The 15,505-nt window shown below is 44.2% G+C and overlaps 1 long non-coding RNA gene and 1 other non-coding gene across 14 annotated transcripts in view; one reads left to right on the top strand and one right to left on the bottom strand.

The window, feature by feature from the left end:
- LOC137755012 (uncharacterized) overlaps positions 1 to 15,505 on the top strand; it is a 69,587-nt gene that overhangs the window by 12,917 nt on the left and 41,165 nt on the right. The window lies entirely within an intron of this gene.
- TRNAE-UUC (transfer RNA glutamic acid (anticodon UUC)) lies at positions 8,666 to 8,738 on the bottom strand. The gene has a single exon. It is a non-coding gene; the product is annotated as a tRNA-Glu (tRNA).

Genomic DNA, 15,505 nt, shown 5'->3' with positions numbered 1-15,505 from the left:
CATCATGGTGCCACATTTAATCTCTTAAATATATCAGTGCTTTGTGGGATTAAACAAATACTCCAGGCCCTAAGGAAACAGATTATTAGAGACAGATCAAGGAGATGGTAGGTAGATCACCACAGTTTAGGCAAACATTCTCAAGTGTCACTTGAACGTCATACTATACTTCAGGTTTAAAAACGGACCAGGAGGAATAAGAAACGGAAATAACTATATGGAAATAAATCCACATGAGATCATGCTTAATTCGTGGATTTCGGCTTTGTGGGCTTCCTCAACCAGATGGCCATTTGAAGCCCAAAATTTTTTCTTAGCAAATACAGACAGGTGGAGGGGAGGAGAGTGATAATAAAATGTGGGCAGGGCACATGTTTCTAAAATAGCATTCTGTATTCTCTTCTGTTTCTCACCTTTGAACTGCTTTTCAATTTACTATCCACTCATAGTTATGCACGCTTCTGTTTTAAGCCTCTGGTGATAATGTGCCAATTTTGTGTTTTAGAAATCTACATAAGAAGCCATATTAAATGAGGGAGAGGGAGCAGGAGAGGAGAAGGCAGGAGGAGGCATGTGGGAAAGGAAGTCCTGCTTTGCTGAAAGTGAGAGTGAATGACTCGTCTTGGCCTCAAAATTCTACATATCTGTGAAATTTCAGGGAGGAATATTCTAAGAACTTTGTGACATATGTCTTCCTCGCTAGTGTACATTTCCCATGAATTCAAGCTGAATTTCCCTGACTAAGGAGAACAAAATCTGATTGCAGAACATATTTCTTTCAGTTCTCTAAAAAACAATCATATGCGCTGTCTTTCTGTTCTGTGGCCACGTTTGTCAAAAGAATTGATTGGAAGGGAGTTCTTTTTATTAACAGTCAAGCGATTTCACTGTTTTCTTACGGTGTTCTCATATTAGAAATGTCGTTAAAGTGAATATTTTATTGGTTCAGTTATAAAGAAAAATGTAAATGTAAGCCCCTCTTTCGGCTGAGGGTTCCTTTGAAGCAAAATCTAAATGCTTATATTTATACTTGACCATCAGGTTTATAAATTACCCCCCTTTCCATAACTGGGTGCTGGGAAGAAGCATTGCAGGAGACCTTATTCATCCTTTTACACAATTAATTAATCTGTAATGACAAAGATTACAGAATTTGTTTAGCTTTCAAAAATCTTAGAACTTTGAAAATCTGAACAAAAAATAAAGTCTTAAGAGTTTTAAAATCTTAACTTATAAAAATATTTTGAGTATAAGCAACAAAGATGAGTGATTTGGGCTCAATCTTCCTAACACTGCACTCCTGAGAGAATACTGTGACCAAAGAAAAAGACGGGGAATCGAGAGGGGTGAGGGTAGATGGTAGATTGGTTCCATCCAATCTGCTTAGGAAATCAGGAGGCGGGGTGGGAGGTGCTATGCTATAAAGGGCTTATGAGAAAAGCTCTTTGGCGGTGACTCTTCATTTTATTGTGAAACCGTGAAAGAGCTGGGAGGGCATACACTGACCATCAAGCCCAAAAGAGAGACTCAACGTGTAATTCGGAAACTTTGGGGCTGGGCCGGTGTGTCACAGGCTGGACAAGCAATTCGATGCTCTCAACAATATCAGTAATTTCGCACTCAGGCGCCGGAAAGGCCGTGATTCGTATACCTCTCCTGGACCTGCAGAAAAGGGTAGTCTGCGGGGAACTTATGTACGTGAGGGGCCGCTGCCAGGGTGCAAATAAATGATCACAGAGCTCCCCAAACCTGTCTCTTTGAGGCAGAAAAATACGGGGGCTCTGGTCAGCCGGAAGGAGGGAGCGGCCAGGCTCCCAGGCTTCAGGCCCGATTTCCCTCCAGAATCGGAGAAGTCGCAAGGAGAGGTGGTCCCCCCCGCTCCTCCCCCGACTTCCTCGGAGGATCAGGAGCCGCACGGTCGGGGGCAGGGTTGGGGAGGGCCGGGCCGAGCCGGGCCGTTACCTTGCGGGTCAGTCTTTTCCCCCTGCGAGGGGGCTAAAGGGGCCGAGGGGCGGGGCAGGCGGACTGGTCCAGGGCGGAGGAGCCGCCCATCAATCGTGCGGGGGCCGTCCCTGTGGTCCTCTTCCTCCTCCTCGCTCTTCTCCCTTCCCTCTACCGGCCCCTCTTCCTCCTCCTCCCCGGAGGCAGCTTTTAGCGGCGGCAGCCGGGCTTTCTAGGGGCGGAGGCGGTGGGGGCGGCTGCCTGGCGTCCTTCCGTTTCCTTGGCAACCCGGCCTCCTCCCTCCTCGCGCGGGAGCTGGGTTCGGGGAGCGCGGCCGTGGGGGCGGGGTTGGGCTGAGGCCAGGCGGTCCCGAACCCGGATGTGGGCGCTGCGCCGGTTGCCTTGGGAACTAGTCGGGATGCGGTCGGGAAGGCAAAGCGGTGATGGCGGCGAGCAGGAGGAGGCGGATTGGCTTTGTCTTGAAGTCCAAAGCCCAGTCCAAAGCCCAGATATCGAGGCCTTCACTCCTGCCCCGACTCAGTGCCGTGCTTTACAAAGAATGAGATTAGAAAACGAGAGGGGAAAGTATTTTTAACTGAATAAAATAATATTAAAGGCAATACACTGATAGAGGGAAAGAGTGCAGCCCTGCAGTTTGAGCTGCGCAGGGGATCTCTGAAATATCTGATCCAACATTAAAAGGAAGAAATAAATAATTAAGGGTGGCGCCCCATCAGTGGCAGAAACGAGACAGGAACCCAGTTATATCTTGGTTATCAGTAATCTTGGCTGCCTTTCCCAAGGTAGGAGGTTCTTAGAGGCTTAGACTAGTGCCCACAGGTTTAGAAAGAAGGCACTGGAACCTGTGCTAGACACACCCTCTGCCAGGTTTATTTCTGTCTGTGGTTTTCACAGGCAAAGATGACTCTCTTTCATTTATTGTGCATATTTAGGCACTTGATAACTTGCCAACTGGTGTCAAGTTAGGGCATTTTTGACTGGGTAGAGAATAGGGAAAAAGGAGAATAGAAATTCTTGGACCTTTCATCAGTGCCCAGAATCCCCAGGTGTCTGTGGTTTGGGTGTCTTCTCAGCAACCCCCAAACCCAGTTGACGTCCATGTCTCCTGCAGCATCACACCCTTCTTTCTATTCTTATCACCACCACCCTAGTTTTGGGCTGCACAACCTTTTAACTGGATTATTAGAAGGACCTCCTAACCACACCCTGGGCCCCTGTCTTCCACACCCTATCCCCACCATTTTCCCTGTTCCATAATCAGCATAGATCCAATGTCATTGGCCCCATGTTATGAAGCTCTCAAAATTCCTTACTCCCTGGGGAATGAAATCCCTTCCCCAGGGCTCACATTCTTGGTTTTCCTCATTCAGCACTTCTTCAATCAGCCAGATGAGACTCTGTATTACACACTGAATATTACTCCCTGACTTTATATCAACTTCTAAGGCATATCCTGAGCCAGGCAGAGCCCAGATCAAATGTACTTAGGTGAAGTCTTTGTTTTGGGCACTTTGTCGTCCAACCTTTATTAGTCCTTCAGTAATCCCTAGTACCTTTCCATCTCCAGTAGCCCAACCCACATTCTGTTCTTGTTCTCAGCTAGCTATCGAGTAATCCTTATTAAAGCATCAACTGATAATTGAAGCATTAACTGGTAAGTGCTAACCTAAGACCTCTCCCCATGGTTTGTGCTTTTCAAAAGGAAATGCTTAGAAACGCAAAATCTTTAAGACACACTGCATTGAAACTATAATAGTGAAATGGTAGGTAGAGAGTTTGTTCTGTTGGAGCTAGACCCCCCTCAAATAGAACTAAATATAATGATTAATGATTAACAGAGAAGGAAGTTGAAACCCAGGTGAGATAGTCGAAGAGAAGTGACCTGCCCTAGGACACATGGTAAGTGGCAGACCAGGGCTCAAAAGCAGGGCTTTTGGACTTCCCTAGGGGTGCAGTGGTTAAGAATCCACCTGCCAGTGCAGGGGACATGGGTTCGAGCCCTGGTCTGGGAAGATCCCACATGCTACGGAGCAACTAAGCCCGTGCACCACAACTACTGAGCCTGCGCTCTAGAGCCGACGTGCCACAACTACTGAAGCCCGCGCACCTAGAGCCCATGCTCCACAACAAGAAAAGCCACCGCAATGAGAAGCCCACGCACCGCAACAAAGAGTAGCCCCCGCTCGCCGCAACTAGAGAACGCCCACACGCAGCAATGAAGACCCAACGCAGCCGAAAATAAATAAATTTATATATATAAAAAAAGGCAGGGCTTCCCATTCCCAAATCCCTGATGGTACCTACTAGTAAGAAAAACACCTTGATACATATTGGACCCAGATTTTTCTCCTTCCACTTCAACATCTATATAAAATAATAGTTTCTACCTCAAAAGATTGCTGTGGGGATTCAATGAGACTGGACAAGTGAAGCACTTACCATCATACTTGGTATACAGGAAGCACTCAGTAATCAGTAGCTTTACTTTCTGAGGCATATTTTAAGATTTTATTTAATGCATATGTGTGTCAATCATATATTTTTGAAGATTTTTAAATAACAAGGTTTGGAGACGTCACTTCATGTCTCGGTTTTAAACTCTTCTACATTTCAAGTGTTTCTGAAAATTAAGTTCTATGAAAAGCACCATGGTGCCCTTGAAAGAGGGTTAGAGTGCCAGAGGTCAGCCTGTAAAAAGTTACTGAGCAACTCCTGGTTCAGTGTTTAGTGAGTAAACTTGAGCTTGGCATGTAAATTACCAATAAGATTAGTTCTAGCCTTAAAGGGCAAAATGCCAAGAAAGTGAAATATTAAAGTGAGGAAGAAACATAATTCCTGGTTGGGGAAAGGATCCTACTCTTCATTGCTCTTTGCACGGTGTCCCTAATAGATGATAAATAAGGAAAAAACCCAACTTAAGTAGATAATAGATTCTAATGACTGAGATATTTGGTGTTTGCAAATAAGTATCAAGAAATTCTTCAGTTTCATCTAAGAGTTCTGCAAAGGGCAACTTCAAGTATAAAATTTCAGAAGTAGACTCTGTATTAGGTTTCGGAAATCACATTTTTTAAAAATTTATTTTTATTTTTGGCTGCGTTGGGTCTTCGTTGCTGCACGCGCGCTTTCTCTAGTTGCAGTGAGCTGGGGTTACTCTTTGTTGTGGTGCGCGGGCTTCTCATTGCGGTGGCTCCTCGTTGCAGAGCATGGGCTCTAGGCACGCAGGCTTCAGTAGTTGTGGCATGTGATGTGGGCTCAGTAGTTGTGGCATGTGGGCTCAGTAGTTGTGGTGCACGGTCTTAGTTGCTCCATGGCACGTGGGATCTTCCTGGACCAGGGCTCGAACCCGTGTCCCCTGCATTGGCAGGAGGATTCTTAACCACTGTGCCACCAGGGAAGCCCTGGAAATCACAGTTTTGAGGGCAATGTTGAACTCATTACAAAGAGTAAGCTGTGTAGAGGGGTAGCTATGCTTTCTAAGCCTCCCAAGGGTTAGGCGCCTCGTGAGACCTGGCCCAGCTACTCACTTGATCTGGTACAACCCATGCTCTCTTTGTCCACTGAGTATTTCCTCTTCCTAAGAGAGAGTCTAACTAGGTCGCTTTGTCATTATCCAATCAGGAGCTCCCCTGATGGGCATAGAGCTTCAGGCCAAGTGGCCCCAGAAGGAGATGGGCTCCCTCATAAACAACATGGTCGTTTTTTAACCTGGGCCTCACTGTGACTAACAGCCTTCTGTTCTCATCAGCTGAGGCCAACGAGGTGATGTTGCCTTCATTCAATGCACAAGCTATGTGCCATGGCAGATTGTTTACAGATAGAATCTCTAGGAGTGGCTTTCCTGAGAAGGGGACTGTGGGTACTGTAGTTCTCTAAAGCTTCATGGATTCTCCTCCAGAACCCCTCTCGGTAGGGAATTCATCTGATTAATTAAAAAAAATTTTTTTATCAAAGTTTAGTAAATTTACAATGTTGCATTAGTTTCAAGGGTACAAAAAAGTGATTCCATTTTTCATATAGATATATAATATATTCATATATAATATATATATTCTTTTTCAGGTTCTTTTCCATTATAGGTTATTACAAGATATTGAGTATAGTTCCCTGTGCTATATAGTAGGTCCTTGTTGTTTACCTATTTTATATTCAGTAGTGTGTATATGTTAATCCCAAACTCCTAATATCTCTCTCCCCCACCGCCCTGCTATCCCCTTTGGTAACCATAAGTCTGTTTCATCTCATTAATTTTTAAAACTGGCTAATGGCTTATTGAATACGGCATGGGCTGTTGTGACATTCTGCATTCATCCCATAGAGATAATTTGGCCAGACTGTGGGTATGCAATGTGATCATCTCTTAATGTCACTCATTAAAAGTGGTCCTTTATTGATGTAATTAAGGTGGCTAGAGAGCCTGGTAGGCTGTTTCAAGGTGAACCCTCTAGGCTATGTATACATTTTGATGGAAGTCACTGAAGACCCAGGATTGGGTCCTTGGTTTTTTAAGATCGGAAATGCCATTTTAGTTAATTCAGAGCTGCTCTTTATAGGAACTGATTCCCAATAATTCCACTCAGCAGAGACTAAATGTCCTCCACCTGACCAAGCTGATGTTTTATCCCAGAGACTAAAGCTGGCAGCTGACCAGCCCTGGTCATATGCACAAGGTACTTCCTCCTGGTGGAAAGGCATCCCCAGGAGATCAAATTAAAGATCTGAAGGTTTGGTGGATATTGAATTAAATCAAAGGGAATTGAGTGTTCTTGAGTGATATATCTAGCAGGTTGAGGAGGCCTTAAGGAATAACCTTCCTTCCCTCCAGAGCTGTTTCAGTCTGGATAACTGATTTGGACTATTCACCTCAAAGCTTTAGATTTTTTTTTTTTTTTTTTAACCCCATCTTTGTTTCAGTTAACTGCCTTTTTACTCAACTTTACGGGATCACTTCTCTTCCACTTACGCCATCGACAGCATAGTTTGGAGTTGAGAAGACCTGGGTTTGAATCTCATCGATGGCCCTTGCTGTATGCTAGTGAACAACTTTTATCCCTCTTCACACCTTGAGATCCTCAGAGTTACAATGGGAACAGTCAGAGCCTTCTCACCAGCTTGATGTGAAGATTAATGAAATAGCAAGTGCAAAGTTTCTGGCCTTGAACCTGCCACATGATAGCTTCTTCAGCAAATGGTAGCTATCATGATTATTTGTATTATGTAGATTTAATTCTCCTTGTTGAAGTCTGAGGATACATCAAGGTACATCACCCCATGAATTTATAAAACATCTCCAAAAGCTTGTTATTTTTTTAAAATGTTAATCTTATGTTGCTAATATCATGGTGGTTAATTTTAGATTGATATTTTTTTTTTATCCTGAATTTCAGAGAGTGACATTTTGTGACCTCATACCTAATCGTGAGGGTGTGTCCAATTTGGGGCTTGCAGCCATCCGTGAACTATTTGAAATTTAGTAATGCCTGGTGGGCTTTCATAGGTCAAATATTTGAGATATGATTCTCTTGTAGAATAAAGTAGACTCTACTAGAGATTGGCAAACTCTCTACAATTAATTTTAAAAAAGCATGTCCTTTGGGGGATCCCTTAGAATTTTCCTCATTTGGAATTGTAGCTAGTCTGTTGTGCTGTTTTACAAAGAGAGCGCAAACTCATTAAAGTTTGTTGGGATATTTCTCAAAAGTTCAAACAGGCTTTGATTTCTTTATCCATTTTGGAAGCTTCAGACTTTTTGAAACCCTTCATTATGGCAATTGATGCAGCTGATACAAGATTGGATGTGATTATAAGAACTTTGAGAACATAAAACATACTGCTTTTCTGAATTTCTGAGAAATTATTACCAAAGGAAAGAACTTGACTTCTGTCCAGTAGGGGTATCTGATTTGTTTGGACTTTGGATAAACTCAAGCCATACATGTTTGGCCAAGAGTTTAATTTGTGGACCAATCACCAAGCTCTGAGCAAGACTCGGGCTTCAGAAAGCTACATCAGGGATCTCATGTGATTATTAAACAGGCTTCTGGACAGATGAATATTCAGGCCAAATACAACAACAACAAAAATCCTTGTCATCAACAGGGCACTGAGCAACCTGTAGACCTTCATGGAATGGATGTTACTTGGTGATGTTTTGTTTGGATAAAAATTCTGAGCAAGTGAGAGAGAGAGCAGAGCAACATCCAGAAGGCAGCTTGCTAGAGGAGCAGGGGCAGCGGGGGGCGGGGGGACCTCCTTTCTAATCATCTGTGTCCTGATCCTGGCAGCCATGGAGGTTTTTCTCTGTGAAGTGTCCTGTGTAATCACAGGGATGGAGTAGTGATCCCTCAGATGACCGTGCCACACAGAGGAGCATTCATCCCTGACATAGAATATTTCTTTTTTTTTTTTTTTTAATATTTATTTATTTATTTATTTTGGCTGTGCCGGGTCTTAGTTGTGGCATGCGGCATGCAGGCTCTTTAGTTGCGGCATTTGGGCTCTTAGTTGTGTCATACGGGATCTAGTTCCCTGACCCGGGCCCCCTGCATTGGGAGTGCGGAGTCTTAATTACTGGACCACCAGGGAAGTCCCTGACATAGAATATTTCTAATATCAGCACACTCTTCTCTTCATGACTCTTTTTAAAAATTTATTTATTTATTAATTTATTTATGGCCATGCTGCGGGGCTTGCAGAATCTTAGTTCCCCAACCAGGGATTGAACCTGGGGCCACAGCAATGAAAGCGCTGAGTCCTAACCACTGGACCACCAGGGAGTCCCAGGACTCTTTCTTTTATGATTCACTTTCTGTTTTTCTAATTATATGGAAGTAGCATCAGATTAGTGGCTAACTGATTTCTTTCTTTAACCCTTTGTGGCCTCTCATTGCCTCTCCCACCAAGGACAGATGCTTCCCTTCCCTCTAGCGAGGGCGGGGTTGGGGGGAGGCCCTCTCAGGGTTTCCACAGGCAGCTTCAAGACTTAGGTGGGTACTAGGTGTGGAGCAGCAGGGAGGAGGAGGAGACACTTAAGGTGGATTACTAGGGACTGCTGCCGGTGTTCCAAGCTGTGCATCCCAAACAAATGAATCTAGAACATTCCGTCTGTTCACTTAACAAATCTTTGACTGGTAGGTGTCAAGCACAGTTTACATGTAGACAAACCAATAAATACATGCTGACAATGGTAATTAGCACCAGGACACGAATAGGGTGCAGTGACAGAGAATATTGGGGGTGGCGATGGGGAGGGTGGGAACCTATTTAGACAAAGTGGTCAAAGATGGCCTCTTTGGGTGAGACCCAAAGGATGGAGAGGAGCCAGCTCTCGGAGGGTGGAGAAGGGGCACAGGTGGGGCAGACAACGTTGGGAAAGTCTTGAGGGGAGAGAGGGCTCAGGGGATTCGAGGAGCTGAAAAGAAGCCAGTATGGCTGGAAAACTGTTGTGAGGGAAGGCTGGTGAGGTGGCAAGATCTAGGGTTGGATTTTATTCTAAGTACAGTGGAAAGCCATGGGGTGGTTTTTAAAGCATGTGTGCCTGTGTACACGTGTGTGTGCAAGTGTGTGCATGTGCGTGTGTGTGTGCACATGTGCGTGTCTGCCATATCATGTGGACACCGGTGAGGAGGTCCCTCACCAGAATTGGTAGATGTGGCCACTTGATGCCTATTCCAGCCGTTGAGGAAACTTCAAAATGTCATTCAAGCATGTGCTTGGCCAGTGGCACAAGATGATTAAAGATGAATTATTAAAGCTATTTCTCCTACTTCCAGGACACTGACAAGACCAGAGTTCCCATATTGGGCAGTATATCCTGATTTTCAGCTTCCAGTCTCATTTCAGTGCATTTCTTCCTGATGTCCCTTAGAGATGCATTTCTGTCCCACACTGAGTCATGCTCCTTTTCCTCCCCGCCTCTTTCTTCCTGTCTTGCCGTCCTCCTCCTCTCCTTCCTCATCTTCCTCCTGCCCACCTCATCCCATTTCCCCTCTCTTCTCCCTCTGCCTTTCTCATTAAGACTCAGAGTACCTTGCCAAACTGCAGCTCTTAGATTTCTATTTTCCCAAACAAATTTCTTGGCTGGTCATTTTGGCCCCTGGTTCTCTCCTCTCCTTCCAGGCTAGAGCCTTCTCTGGTTCCCCTCACCTCTCCCCTCCCTCAGCCAGCCCAACCCAAGGTCACTCAGTTTTAGACACATCAACAGGAAAAAGCGCTCTTGCTTGCGCCCTGTGAAAAGAACATGTGAAGGAATGAACCTGGGTGACATCAGTCCATGGGCATCAGGACCACGGAAGGCAGTTCTTGAAAACCAGATGGAACAGAAGGTATCACTGGGCGGCCTCCCTTCTTGGCTCGCTGCACCCTCTGAGTCAGGATAATGAGAGAACATTCTTAAAACATGACTTAACCACGCTCAGTCCTCAAACAAATTCCTGGATGTGTGTGGAATACGCTCCACCAGCAAGCCCGAGCACAAACGTGCAGGGCGGGCTTGTCAGCACTCTTCTCAAAGTTGCTACCTTTACAAAGCCACCTTCCGACCCAGTTAGTGTGTGTTCGGTTTTTAAAACGTAAAAAAAAAAAAAAAAAAAAAAAAAAAGCCAGAGACACAGTGGGGTCTCTTATGGCTGCATTTTCATAGTTTTGTATTGTGGTGACTGGGTCTCTATCTTGGGGGATCGGGGGCCCTTGACATCACACATTAGCAGGAAGAAGTTATGGAAAATTCTTTCAGATAGAGAAAAAAGGAACAGGATATTGTCCATTACCAAAATCAAGCAGAGGGAGAGAGTTACAACTAGGGTGCAGTTTGTCCTTTATTTCACCTACACCTGGAGGGGTGTGTGTGTGTGTGTGTGTGTTTAACACAGGCAGCTTATCTTAGTGGATTTTAAGAAATTAATTTAACTGAAAATGATTAAATTACAAAGAGAGGAAAAAGCGTTTGGTTGGCCTCATATGGGGTCAGAGGCTGCTGCTAATGCAGTATTTCATCAATTGGCTCATTGCTATTCTTGAATTGATGTGATTTAGTTTCTCAAATAGCTCTTATCGTGGCAGGCTTGCATTTTGGATACACTGTACAGATGCCTTATAATCATTTCAGTGTGTTTACTTTAAAACTTTAAAAGCAATTAAGCAATTTTAAATATATTCGTGTGTGTGTGTGTGTGTGTGTGTACACATCCACAGAGAGATTTTATAAATGTTCGGACAAGGGTTCTAAGTGAACACTATAGGGCAAGTGTTATATTTATACACTGTAGGGCCCTTCATGCATTTCAAAGAGTTTCATGCAGACGAATGTTAAGCTTTTTTCATACCCATTGAATATACCATTATCTCCTTTAATACACTGAAGAAACCAGAGGACAAAGAGTCTCCCTGTGTCCCTTATCCAAGGCCACACAACTGTTACTGGAACCGTGGGCTTTCTGAGTGCCAGGCACTCACATGCTGCACATCACAAGTGCTGGAAAACGGTGGTGAGTCAGCTTGTTAAAAAGTATAATCATCTACTATGGTGGGGTAGGGTTTTGAGATACTCTGCTTTTTATTTGCTTTGATACGGAATAGAGCGAAACAAGTCATAATAATGCTTTTTTCTCATTAAAAAAAACCTACTGAGGTCAGGGATAAAACAGTAACGCAAGTGTCCACGGGAAAGGGCCCAGCAACATTCTGGCAGCATCTCAATAGGTATGTGTGCACATAGTTGGCGGTATCTTCATGCCCCGACCTGTCTCAGGCCTCTTCCCCTTTGTCTTTGTTTCAGAATGTTGTGTCCAGAGTTGAGAAACACAGGCAGAGTTTGATGCAGCGGTTTGGAACCGAGTGCTACCAGCAGGATGATAGATTCTCCTGGTGCCCCGGCCCCCGGCCCTCGCCACCGCCCCCCACCCCCCCACCACGAGGCAGGGAGGTGCGGTTACGGATTCATTCATCAAACATTTATTAAGCACTTAAGTGCCAAGTGCCGTGCTAGGTTCCGCGGACTTAGGGGAGGAATAAGACGCAGTCTTTGTGCTTGTGCGGGAGGAAGGAAAGTAAACAAGACGATGGAGCAAGCCCCACGGCAGAGGAGCGAGCGTGTGGGCCTGGGAGACTGGAAGGGGGAGATGGAGAGACGGAAGGCTCTCACGGCGAGGAATGAAGTGCCTCCAAGTGTTGCTAGAGGTCCCACTCAGTGCTGCCTGCTCGTGTGTCGGTTCCCTTCTGGCGGAAGCATTTCTCACAGCGCCAGACGCGGGCTCCATCCGAGCTGGAGGACGTCCGTCAGCTCTCGCCGCCTTCCGCCTCTGCCCTTTTCCTCCCTCCCCCACGTTCCTTTCCCTCCCTGTCTTTTCAAATTCTGCTTAGGGCAGCCGCACGTGGTGGTCCGGCAATACTTATCAAATCGAACTCACCTGAAAGGTATTCACGTTAAGGTATGAATGAATAATATGGGGGACACCTGGGAGCGCGTGCATTTACCAGGCTGCAGAGCCTTAAGCGTAAAGAGCTTCGGCCAGCTACAGAACAGAATTTTCCTTAGTGTGCTGGAGCGCTCCTGGCACCTCTGAATTCCCAGATTCTGGATAGTTGCCTGCTCTTTCTGCACTTAAAGCTGGCCTTGTTTCCATTCAGTCTTACGTGTTTTTCCCTCCCGGCCCTCTATTGTGGCTGCATGATAAGGCAAGGGTGGGGGCCAGATTACTGCTAATCTGAGACCTTTTGGCTGGAAATCCCACAAGGCCTGCAGTAACAACTGCTTTGAAGCGTTTGAGACACCAGTGATGAAAAACAAAGTTGCCGTGAGTGGGACCTACAGATGCTGTCCCCTCCAAATGCACTCACTCGTTTAATTCATTCTTTATGGTTTGCATTTTTCTGGCTTCAGGACAGAACTCGCGTTAAGTGAGTGCATGAACGGGGAAAACATCGTGGATCAGTACATATAGTGAAATTATATTCCTAATGTTGGGTGGAAGGAAGGAGGAAGTGACCACTAACCTCCACATCATTCTCCCTTGAAGTTTTCCACTAGGATTCTCCCAAAGGCCCTATTTGACTGTACAAAAGTGTCCTGTTGCCAGAGCACTGCTTTTGATTTTATTTGTGTATCCCCATCCAGATGAAGTTGTGTAGGTTCTATTAAGAATCGTCCCCTTGTAGGAGCCTGGGCAGTAAAGACTGGTAATAAAATGTTTTTCAAACCCCAACTTAGTTCATTCTGAGGAGTTCATTCTTCTTTTAAACCCTATAAACTTCAATGGAAGTTTCAGAAAGTGGACACCCCTTAATCGGCACTGTCCAGTAGAAATATAATGGGAGCAGCCTAAGTAATTTAACATTTTCTAGTAATCATATTTGGAAAGGTAAAAGCAAACAGGGGAATTTAATTTTAATAATATATTTTATTAAACTCACTACATTAAAACATTGTCATTTCAACATGTGATTGACATAAAAATTATTAATGAGATATTTTACTTTTTTGGTACTAAATACATAAAGTTCAGCGTGTATTTTTCAATTCCAGTGCATCTCAATCGGGACTTGTCACATTCCAGGTGTTCATGCAAAGGGTGTGGCTGGCAGTTACCTTATTATACTGTGAAGCTCTTGGTATCTTGTTTTTTATTGAAGTATAGTTGATTTACAATGTTGTGTTAGTTTCAGGTGTACAGAAAAGTGATTCATAGATATATACAGATTCTTTTCCATTGTAGGTATTACAAGGTATTGAATAAAGTTCCCTGTTCTATACAGTAGGTCCTTGTTGGTTATCTATTTTATATATAGTAGTGTATATCTGTTAATCCCAAACTCCTAATTTATCCCACCCCCTTTCCCCTTTGGTAACCATAAATTTGTTTTCTATGTCTGTGAGTCTGTTTATGTTTTGGAAATAAGTTCATTTGTATCATTTTTTTAGATTGCACATATAAGTGACATCATATATTTGTCTTTCTCTGGCTTACTTCACTTATGAGAATCTCCAGTTCCATCCATGTTGCTGCAAATGGCATTATTTCATTCTTTTTTATGGCTGAGTAATATTTCACTGTATATATGTACCACATCTTCTTTATCCATTCATCTGTTGATGGACATTTAGGTTGCTTCTATGTCTTGGCTATTGTAAATAGTACTGTTATGAACATCGGGGTGCATGTATCTTTTTGAATTAGAGTTTTCATCTTTTCTGGATATATGCCCAGGAGGGGGACTGCTGGATCTTATAGTAGTTCTATTTTTAGGTTTTTAAGGAACCTCCATACTGTTCTCCATAGTGGCTGCATCTTGGTATCTTTAAATGGCAACAATTTAGATACCTTCTCCGGGATAAAAATACTTACAATATGAGAATCAGTGCACCTTGAACAAGTGATGCCCTAATAGGTCGTGGAGAGTGAATTTAAGGGAATGGGTGTTAGAACTGGGGCTTCTAGTCCGGGCTTCTTTTAGTGATTTAATGAAAAAAAATATTTTTTAAGGGTGAAATGTATAGCCTTTGCCAGCAATCCGACATAAAGGAGAAATTAACAGAGCAAATGGCTATTCTCCTAGCACCCGCTCCCAATCCCTGAGACCACAAAATTGGAGAATGGGAAGGAAAATTGGAGATCCCATGGAATCATGTCTCTCCTTGGAGACAATGTTGCACCGTTTCCCTATCTGTACCTCAGAATCACAGAGGGGAGTGTCCGGAAAATACTGTTTCCTGGACCCCCATCTCAGAGAATCAGATTCAGGTGGTCTGGACCATCAGTATTTAAAAAAAAAATCCTCCAGGTGACTCTAATGTATGGCCTGGGCTCTGAATGCAGAAACATCCCCTTCATTTTTTAGGTGAAGAAACAGAGGCTGAGGATGAAGTGACTCACCTCAGGTCCCACAGGTTGTTAGAGGCAGAGTGGGGTCCAGAATCCAGGAATTCTTCTCTTCCCCACCTCGTATACAGAGAAACATTTCAATGATACCTCCATCACCAGTCTTTTTCCTGTTTGGTCCCAGAATTACTCTTGCTCTGAATTGAGATACATTACCCAGCTCAACCTAGATTAGACAAGCACTTCTAGTAAAGGCTCTGAGTCCTTATTTCCCAGAAAATCTCCAGATCAGTGATAACTTTGAAGTGATTCTGATCTGGGGCAATGGCCCTAAATGCCTCTCATTTTAGATTCAATCAGGATCTGAAACTCTACAGTGAATATTGGATTTTATTGGAAAGGATAGGGAGGAACCCAGAAGAAGCTAACACCGGAGTCTGATCAGGCGTCTTCATTGACTCACAGGTGGAGTAAGTGTTTCATCCAAAGGGGCCTCACATGCAAATATAGCCAAATGCCAAGCAGGAAATGCACATGCGCAAAGTGGGCTGGGGGGAACTCTTGAGCCCCTGGGAGGAGAACCGCCAAGGCCCAGCTCCTGTCCCTCTGCCAGGGTGCAACGACGTAGGTGCTGTGTTGCCAGAACTGCTGATGGCTCAGTTGCTCGGGAAGACAGAAATGTAGGTCTTTGTTTATTTCTGTTTTTGTGAAATATCCTGATTTGTGAA

The sequence above is a fragment of the Eschrichtius robustus genome, chromosome 20, assembly GCF_028021215.1.
Source record: "Eschrichtius robustus isolate mEscRob2 chromosome 20, mEscRob2.pri, whole genome shotgun sequence".
In the NCBI taxonomy this organism is placed as follows: domain Eukaryota; kingdom Metazoa; phylum Chordata; class Mammalia; order Artiodactyla; family Eschrichtiidae; genus Eschrichtius; species Eschrichtius robustus.
This window is presented reverse-complemented; position numbering and strand designations above follow the sequence as displayed.